This window comes from Zootoca vivipara, chromosome 17 (genome assembly GCF_963506605.1).
Source record: "Zootoca vivipara chromosome 17, rZooViv1.1, whole genome shotgun sequence".
Lineage (NCBI taxonomy): Eukaryota > Metazoa > Chordata > Lepidosauria > Squamata > Lacertidae > Zootoca > Zootoca vivipara.
This window is the reverse complement of record NC_083292.1, coordinates 22,107,146-22,115,656: the sequence shown is the minus strand read 5'-3', so window position 1 is coordinate 22,115,656 and position 8,511 is coordinate 22,107,146. Positions and strand designations below refer to the sequence as shown.

General features: G+C 46.0%; 1 non-coding gene across 1 annotated transcript; it reads left to right on the top strand.

Annotated features, from left to right (window-relative positions):
- The first annotated feature begins 482 nt into the window (after positions 1–482).
- On the top strand, positions 483–554 carry TRNAK-UUU (transfer RNA lysine (anticodon UUU)). Its single transcript has one exon. It is a non-coding gene; the product is annotated as a tRNA-Lys (tRNA).
- The last annotated feature ends 7,957 nt before the right edge of the window (positions 555–8,511 follow it).

The following is an 8,511-nucleotide window of genomic DNA, read 5'->3' as shown; positions in this document are numbered from 1 at the left end:
CAAGTTCATTTCAGCATCCTGCCCTCTGAACATTTCTGTACATTTAGCTGGAGAGAACATGAGCAGAGGTAATAAATGCCTCGCTGTATTTAGGGACATTGGAATCTGTGTTGTAACATATCAGACAACCAGTCCATCTGTCTCGGTATTGTCTGCACTGAGGACTCTCTCTCTCTCCAATGGGATTTACTCCCATCGCTTTAACTGGAGGTGAACCGAGGGCGTTTTGCATGCAAAATATGTATGGATCTATCCCAAGCTATATTTGGAAAGAAAACTGCTTTGAGAGAAAGGGAGAGAGGTTTAAAAAGAAGTCTCTGACTGTACAAATATAAGAACATAAGAAGAGCCTGCTGGATCAGGCCAATGACCCATATAGACAAGCATCTCACAGTGGCCAACCAGATGCCTATGGGAAACATTCAAGCAGGATCCAAGCACAAGAGCACTCTTCTCCCATGGTTTCCAGCAACAGGCATTCAGATGGATAGCTCAGCCGCTAGAGCATGAGACTTTTAATCTCAGGGTCGTGGGTTCGAATCCCACCTTGGGCAAAAGATTCTTGCAATGCAGGGAGTTGGACTGGATGACCCTCGTGATCCCTTCCAAATATACAATTCTCTAATTCTATGCTGAAAGCATTACGGCTTCTGAACATGGATGCAGAACATAGCCGTCGTGGCCAGGGCCAGATTTAGGTTTGATGAGGCCCTAAGCAATTGAAGGTATGGGGCCCTGTATATGTCCAGCTGCCCTTTGTCAACAACAAATTGTTGCTGTTTTTTGTGTTGAATATATGCTATACAGTAATTTATGGACCTAATAGGTATCTAAAGCCATTTGCACATGTTGTCATGCAACTAGTCCATGCAGAATGTAGGCACCCTATCCATAGAAATGAGCATACCCGTGATATTTTAGGGAGCAGGCTAGCAGGTGGGACCCATGACTTACATCATAGGAGCCTACACAACACAAAACATGGTTGCTGTATGTAGGTTTTATTTTATTTGTTTTTTATCTTATATTTTGGAAATATACATCTGTCAGGAGTATGGGCAGGAGTCAGGCTCTGGGGCCTGTAGTGCTTTGCAGGACTGGGGCCTGCCTCAGCTTGTGCTGGAGAAGCAAGGAGTGGCCACTCAGGTGAGGCCACTTGATACCTCACTGCACCTGGTGGCAGGAGCTGGGAGGGATAAAAGCTCAGCATTTCCCTTCAGCTCTTTGCCACAGCAACGCTATCCCTGCCTGGTTGCATCTGGCCTCTTGATCCTTGGACCCTTGCCTTGCCGACGCCTTGCTCCTTGACTTCCAGACCTTCGCCTCTGCCTTGCTCCTTGACCCTGCGACTGCCTGCTGTTGGACCCTCAGCCCTGCACCTGTTCCTGCTTCTACATCACCATCTTGCCTCTGGTCCTGACGTCCTCAGTCAGGACTTCAATCACCCGCCGACCGGACCGTGACAACATCCTGTTGTTTTTCCCTTTATTTTTTTGGGGGGGCCCCCAAGAGAGTGGGGCCTAAGCTATAGCTTGTTTAGCTTATACATAAATCCGGCGCTGGTCATGGCTAGTAGCCATTGCTAGCCCTATGTTAGTAGCCATCACTGCCTCCTACGGGGGTGAGTTCCACAGTTTAACAAATGGAAAGCAGCTCCCTGTGTTTCCTATACATGATCATTTAAGTTGATTTGTAGGTAGGTAAAAGTAAAGGGACCCCGACCATTAAGTCCAGTCGTGGACAACTCTGGGGTTGCGGCGCTCATCTTGCTTTACTGGCCGAGGGAGCCGGCGTACAGCTTCTGGGTCATGGGGCCAGCATGACTAAGCTGCTTCTGGCGAACCAGAGCAGCACACGGAAATGCCGTTTACCTTCCCGTCGGAGTGGTACCTATTTATCTACTTGCACTTTGATGTGCTATCGAACTGCTAGGTTGGCAGGAGCAGGGACCGAGCAACGGGAGCTCACCCTGTTACGGGGATTCAAACTGCCGACCTTCTGATCGGCAAGCCCTAGGCTCTGTGGTTTAACCCTCAGCGCCACCCGCATCCCTCCAATTTGTAGAGGAGGGACTATATGTTCGCTGTGTGACCCACAAAACCGTAGCATAGCTGATAACCATTGTCATCATCCCATCGTAGGGCCCCTTCAACCTCTCCAACATGCTAATCCATTCTCATTGAGATTTGTTCTCTGTCACCCCAGCAAGACCTGCCTTGGCTTCTGGGTCAACCATGTGAATTCCAAAGGCCTTTCTCCTCTGAGGAACTTGGTTTCTAATGAATGGCAGAGAGCTGATAAGGTTAATCACTATGCACTAAGGTGCTATTAATGCAGCTGTCATAAAGGCTTCCTCAGAAAGGTCACCATCACTGAGCAATTAACTAATGGACCATTCTAGATGGTGGAAAACTGTCAGAACTTGGCAGTCAGTCGGCCTCACGATGCCTTAAGAAGAAAGAAGAATTACCGGGAGCTCATGCCTAAAAGTGGAAACCAGCCTTGAAACAAAAAGTGCCTTTTGGATAGGGAGAAACGAGTTCTTCCCATTCCACGCCATCCCTGCATTGTTCCATACATCTGCTGCAACCTGAATTCCACTCCTAAATTTCTGCTTGATTGGGATCCTAGAGTTGAAAGGGACTTCTGAGGGCATCTAGCCCAACCCACTGCCAGTGAATTAATTTTGGAATTGGAGCGCACCCCATTCACTTTTTCTGCAGTGCAGAATCAATGCCCTTTGCGTGTGCTCCTTCATAATGCATGGAGGCAGGAGGGAGAGGAACATGAAAAAGGATGGATGGATCTGCCCATTTCCCTTTCTCGTTTTTCTAACCTTGAATCCAGTTCTCCACATTTTCTTTCTTCCTTTTTTAAAAATAAGTTTTATTAAGGAAGGAAGGAAGGAAGGAAGGAAGGAAGGAAGGAAGGAAGGAAGGAAGGAAGGAAGGAAGGAAGGAATTTTTTATTTGTACCCCACCCTCCCTGGCCAAAGCCAGGCTCAGAATGGCTAACATCATACAAGTAATACAATAGGCATAAGAACAATCAATCAGTTAAAATGTATCCCAAAATTAATTCAAATAAATTAAAATTAAAACTAAACAAATGACATTCCTCAGGTTGAAATTGAGAGCAGTTGAGTTTGACCAAACTGCGGGAGGCAGTGGAAGACAGGAGTGCTTGGCGTGCTCTGTTCCATGGGGTCACGAAGAGTTGGACACGACTAAACGATTAAACAACAACAACAATACTCGCCAGGACCAACTGTTTCCACTGATATTATAAGGACCTGCGAGCGGGCTGAGAAACCTCCTTCGTGCTTGTTCTTATACAAAGAGAAAATGAGTCAGACTGAACCCTGAACAAAGGCCTGGCGGAACAGCTCCGTCTTGCAGGCCCTGCGGAAGGATGTCAAATCTCACAGGGCCCTGGTCTCCTGTGAGAGAGTGTTCCACCAGGCCGGGGCCATGGCCAAAAAGGCCCTGCCCCTGGTTGAGACCAGTCTAATCTCCCTGGGGCCCGGGATCCTCAGGGTGTTGTTATTTGTAGACCATAAGGTCCTCCGTGGGGCATAGTTTTACATAAAGTTGTACACAATAAACATAATCATTCCAAAAAATAAAAAGAGGTTCTTTTGAACCTTCAGACCTCCTTCCTTCCCTCCATGGGTTCCATTTCTAAGTTGTTGTCCCCGCCCCCTTCATCTTTTACTATAATCCATCTGTTGTATCATCATAATAACCAAGGTTCATGTTACTTGACATGTGTGTCATTGTATTCCTGCCAATGATTTCAGCTGTCTACAGCGGTCTTTCAGAAAATGTTATTCCAGTCTTTTAAAAAGACTTGGTCTTCCTGCTTTCTGATCTTTCCCGTCAGTCTTGCCATTTCTGCATATTCCATCAGCTTGGTCTGCCATTCTCCTTTGGTCTTAGTTCTCCTTCTTTCCATCTCTACTAAGAGATGGAATATGCAGATGATACCCAGCTCTACCTCTCTTTTAAACTGGAACCAGTGAGGGTGGTGAAGGGCCCTGTGTGAGTGCTTGGAGGCGGTTGGAGGATGGATGGCGGCTAATGGATTGAGGTTGAATCCTGACAAGACAGAAGTACTGTTTGCGGAGGACAGGAGGTGGGCTGGTGTGGAGGACTCCCTGGTCCTGAATGCGGTAACTGTGCCCCTGAAGGACCAGGTGTGCAGCCTGGGAGTCATTTTGGACTCACAGCTGTCCATGGAGGCGCAGCCCAGTTCTGTATCCAGGGCAGCTGTCTACCAGCTCCATCTGGTATGCAGGCTGAGACCCTACCTGCCCGCGGACTGTTTCGCCAGAGTGGTGCATGCTCTAGTTATCTCCCGCTTGGACTACTGCAATGTGCTCTATGTGGGGCTACCTTTGAAGGTGACCCAGAAACTACAACTAATCCAGAATGCGCAGCTAGACTTGTGACTGGGAGCGGCCGCCGAGACCATATAACACCAGTCCTGAAAAGCCTACATTGGCTCCCAGTACGTTTCCGAGCACAACAGCCTCAGCCCAGTATACCTGCAGGAGCGTCTCCACCCCCATCATTCCTGCTGACAGTTTCCACCCATCTTTGGAGGCAATGTCTCTCACACTGTGGCTGTAAACATAGTGTACATTTAAGGCACATTTGAAGGGCATGGTTTCCTAAGAGCATACAAAGAGCCTGCTGGATCTAGTCTAGTCCAACAACTTGTTCTCACAGCGGCCGACCAGATGTCTCCTGTGGGAAACGTCTTCCTGCATGATGGGTCCTTGAGTGGATTCACATACCCAAGGCTCAGTCAGCAAGGAAGGAATCGTTTCCTCCCAATCCTTTGCTTGAGAGTCACAGGTTACAGCTGTTACTGTGTCTAGGGGACCAAAGGGAGGCTTCCCTTCCAGAACCAGACTGCGTTGCCTCCCTGTATACTTACTGAATTTGGCTTACAGGTCTTCCATTCCCTATATCAGGTATCCCCAGACTGCGGCCCCCCCAGTATGTTTCCGAGCACAGTTCAAAGTGTTGGTGCTGACCTTTAAAGCCCTAAACAGCCTCTGCCCAGTATACCTGAAGGAGCGTCTCCACCCCCATCGTTCTGCCCGGACACTGAGGTCCAGCTCCGAGGGCCTTCTGGCGGTTCCCTCACTGCGAGAAGCAAAGCTACAGGGAACCAGGCAGAGGGCCTTCCCGGTAGTGGCACCCACCCTGTGGAATGCCCTAGCATCAGATGTCAAGGAAAGAAACTACTACAGTACCTGACATTTAGAAAACATCTGAAGGCAGCCCTGTTTAGGGAAGTTTTTAATGTGTGACATTTTAATGTTTGACTTTGTTGGAAGCTGCCCAGAGTGGCTGGGGAAACCCAGCCAGATGGGCGGGGTACAAATTATTTATTTATTTATTTATTTATTTATTTATTTATTTATTTATTTATTATTATGTCCTTTAGAGGAGAAAATGTGAATTGCAGAATTTTAAATACCCCGTCATCACCCTTGGCTTCACTCAATTTCTTTTTCTAGTTGTGAGGGTGGGGGATGGGGAGGTTCCTCACAAGTGGAGTAGCCCAGGGCCTCTCTACATCTAAATCAGGCCCTGCTTAGGATGTCCCTATTTTCATTCAAGAAATGTTGGAAGGTATGGAGTTATGCAACCCCCAAGCCAAGGAGATAAGTAACTATACAACCTTTAGAAGATATCTGAAGGCAGCCCTGTATAGAGAAGTTTTTTAAAAAAATGTTTAATGTTTTATTATGTTTTATATATGTTAGATTTTATATAGGAAATCAGCCCTGAGTGCTCACTGGAAGGACAGATCGTGAAGCTGAGGCTCCAATACTTTGGCCACCTCACGAGAAGAGAAGACTCCCTGGAAAAGACACTGATGTTGGGAAAGATTGAGGGCACTAGGAGAAGGGGACGATGAGAGGACGAGATGGTTGGACCGTGTTCTCGAAGCTACGAACATGAGTTTGACCAAACTGCGGGAGGCAGTGCAAGACAGGAGTGCCTGGCGTGCTATGGTCCATGGGGTCACGAAGAGTCAGACATGACTAAACGACTAAACAACAACAACATATATGTTAGAAGCCGCTCAGAGTGGTCAGATGGGCAGAGTATTATTATTATTATTATTATTATTATTATTATTATTATTATTATTATTAAACAGGACTTCCCTATTTTCATCAGAGAAATGTTGGAGGGTATGAATTTATCCAGCATGCCCTCCTTACCTCCTTACTTTAGTTGGTGGGCCCCACTGCCTCCTGTGGGGATGAGTTCCATAGTTTAACTTAACGCCCTTACGTTGGCATTCAGTCACCTCTCTATCTGATGTTTCAGGCTATGTGCAAACTGTAAAGCAAGATCCTGACAAAGGTCACTGCCCTTGTCTCCCGGAGCCTTGTTAACGACCTAAAGCAATTTTTCAGAGTCATGGCTTAATCCCCTGCTGAGCTCTGGGTGGGAAATTTCAGCCTGGCGGGATCCCTTAGCGCCCTTTGCTACTAATCTGGAGATAGCCAGGAGGGCGTTCTGGAAGCAGAGCACACCGATAGCCATCAGAGGCTGCGTCTGTTTGGGGAGGGTCTCCCGAGCTGTAAACCTTTATGGCAACCCCCTCCCCCAGGCCCTTTCAAGAGCCCGAGACCCTATCTTGCCCCAGATCTTCCGAGGAGTCAGTTTAAAAAACAAATCTGGGGAGCCCTAATTACAGGTAGCCATGCAACAAAGAGCTTGTAATCTTCTGCTTTATCCTGAGAAATTACATTGCCTCTGCTCTTTGCCCTTTGCATCCTGGGGCTGCCTCGCTGGCAGAGAGGCGGAAGGTGCTGCGATTCTCACCGGGTCTCCCCAGGGGACAGACCAAAAGCATCCATCACACGGGGGATCCCCTCCACACACACACCCCACTAGTCATCAGCTCCTGGAAAGAGAAGGCGCAACTGTGCATGTCTGGAAAAGCACTGCTCTTTTAATTTCTTTCTAAATGTATTTTCTCCCTTCGTAAACAAAAACAACAAACATGTGACAATGGGCGCTCGGCATCCATTCTCTGAGCTCGTCAACCGTTTGAGCCAGTGGTGGCGAAGCGCTTAGAGTGGTCAGGCTAGGACCTGGGAGAGACCCGGGTTCAAATCCCCACTCAGTCATGAAGCTGGCTGGCTGGCCTTGGGTCGACAGTGACTGGCAGCAGGGAGGTGGCATCCAACAGCATCGGGGGGGGGGGGTCCTCCCACCACCTCCAAGTTATTTGGCAATCGAAAATCATAGAATCGTAGAACTGTAGAGTTGGAAGGGACCCTAAGGGTCATCTACTCCAACCCCCTGCAACACAAGAATATTTTTGAAAATTCTGGGCCTAATTCAATGAAAATGAGACATGTTTTTACATGTTCCATTAATTCAAATGGGAGAACTGAGCTTTGAACCACAGGCCTTAAATTTGTTTGATTTTGCAAAGACTGTTAGGAAAGGACTGTATTATTTTGGTACAATATGTGAAGTTTTACATCAGAGGCTGAATAACAAGGGAGAAATTATTAAAAGCAAATGGCAGTAGTGATTAGTAGGAAGCTCTGGAATCTGAGGCATGGGGAGTCTGAAAAATTCAGTATAATTAGGCATTATTGGAATGTTTCCTTTAATTGGAATTGTATAATTAATTTGGATGCGTAATATAAAGTGTCATTGGGAATAATTTCAATGTGATTTGATGTTGTTTAATTGGGAAATCTAATAAAAATTATTTTAAAAAATAATAATAAATTTGTTTGATTTTGCTCTTCTTTTTAAAGTGGGAAAACATTTTTCTCTCTCTATCTGCACCTTGTCAATAGTTTCACAGGCAACCTTTGACCTTCTTTTTTTCTAATACAGTCTTTCCAAATCTGAACAATAAGCCAAAATTACAACCAGCTCCTTTTGTTCTGGGAAATACTGTTATCACTGATTGTGCAGAAGATATACATATATATATATATTTAGACCTTTGACGGGTGCAAAATATCTACACTGAGTCCCAAAGGAGGCTTTTTTTAACACTGTTTTGTGGGAACTTGCTACTGCCCTCTCCTTCAGATTGATTACATCCCATCTCATGTTTACAGCTTGCTTTCTTTTGTTAAAAATAAATAGGAACATAATATTTTAAAATAATGATGTATTTTGGTGTTTAAATAAAATATTCATAAGAGTTGTGCCAGGCTGAAGTGGAATATTTTTCAACATTTTGATCAGTGTCAAAGAGAGAGAGAGAGAGAGAGAGAAAAGCCTTACCCAGTTTCAATGTTTGGTTCAATTGTCCTCACTTGACTTTACGGGAGGGAACTTTGTATGCAATCTCATCCAACCGCTTGCTTGATAAATATAATAGATGCTTAATTATCATTTAGCCTATAGCATGCTGTGGGGCCTGTCTGGGGCATGAGCTTCAACAGGAGTCCAGCAATGTTGACCATCAACACTGGTCTATCATTGCATTGCTTCTTCTGTGATCACT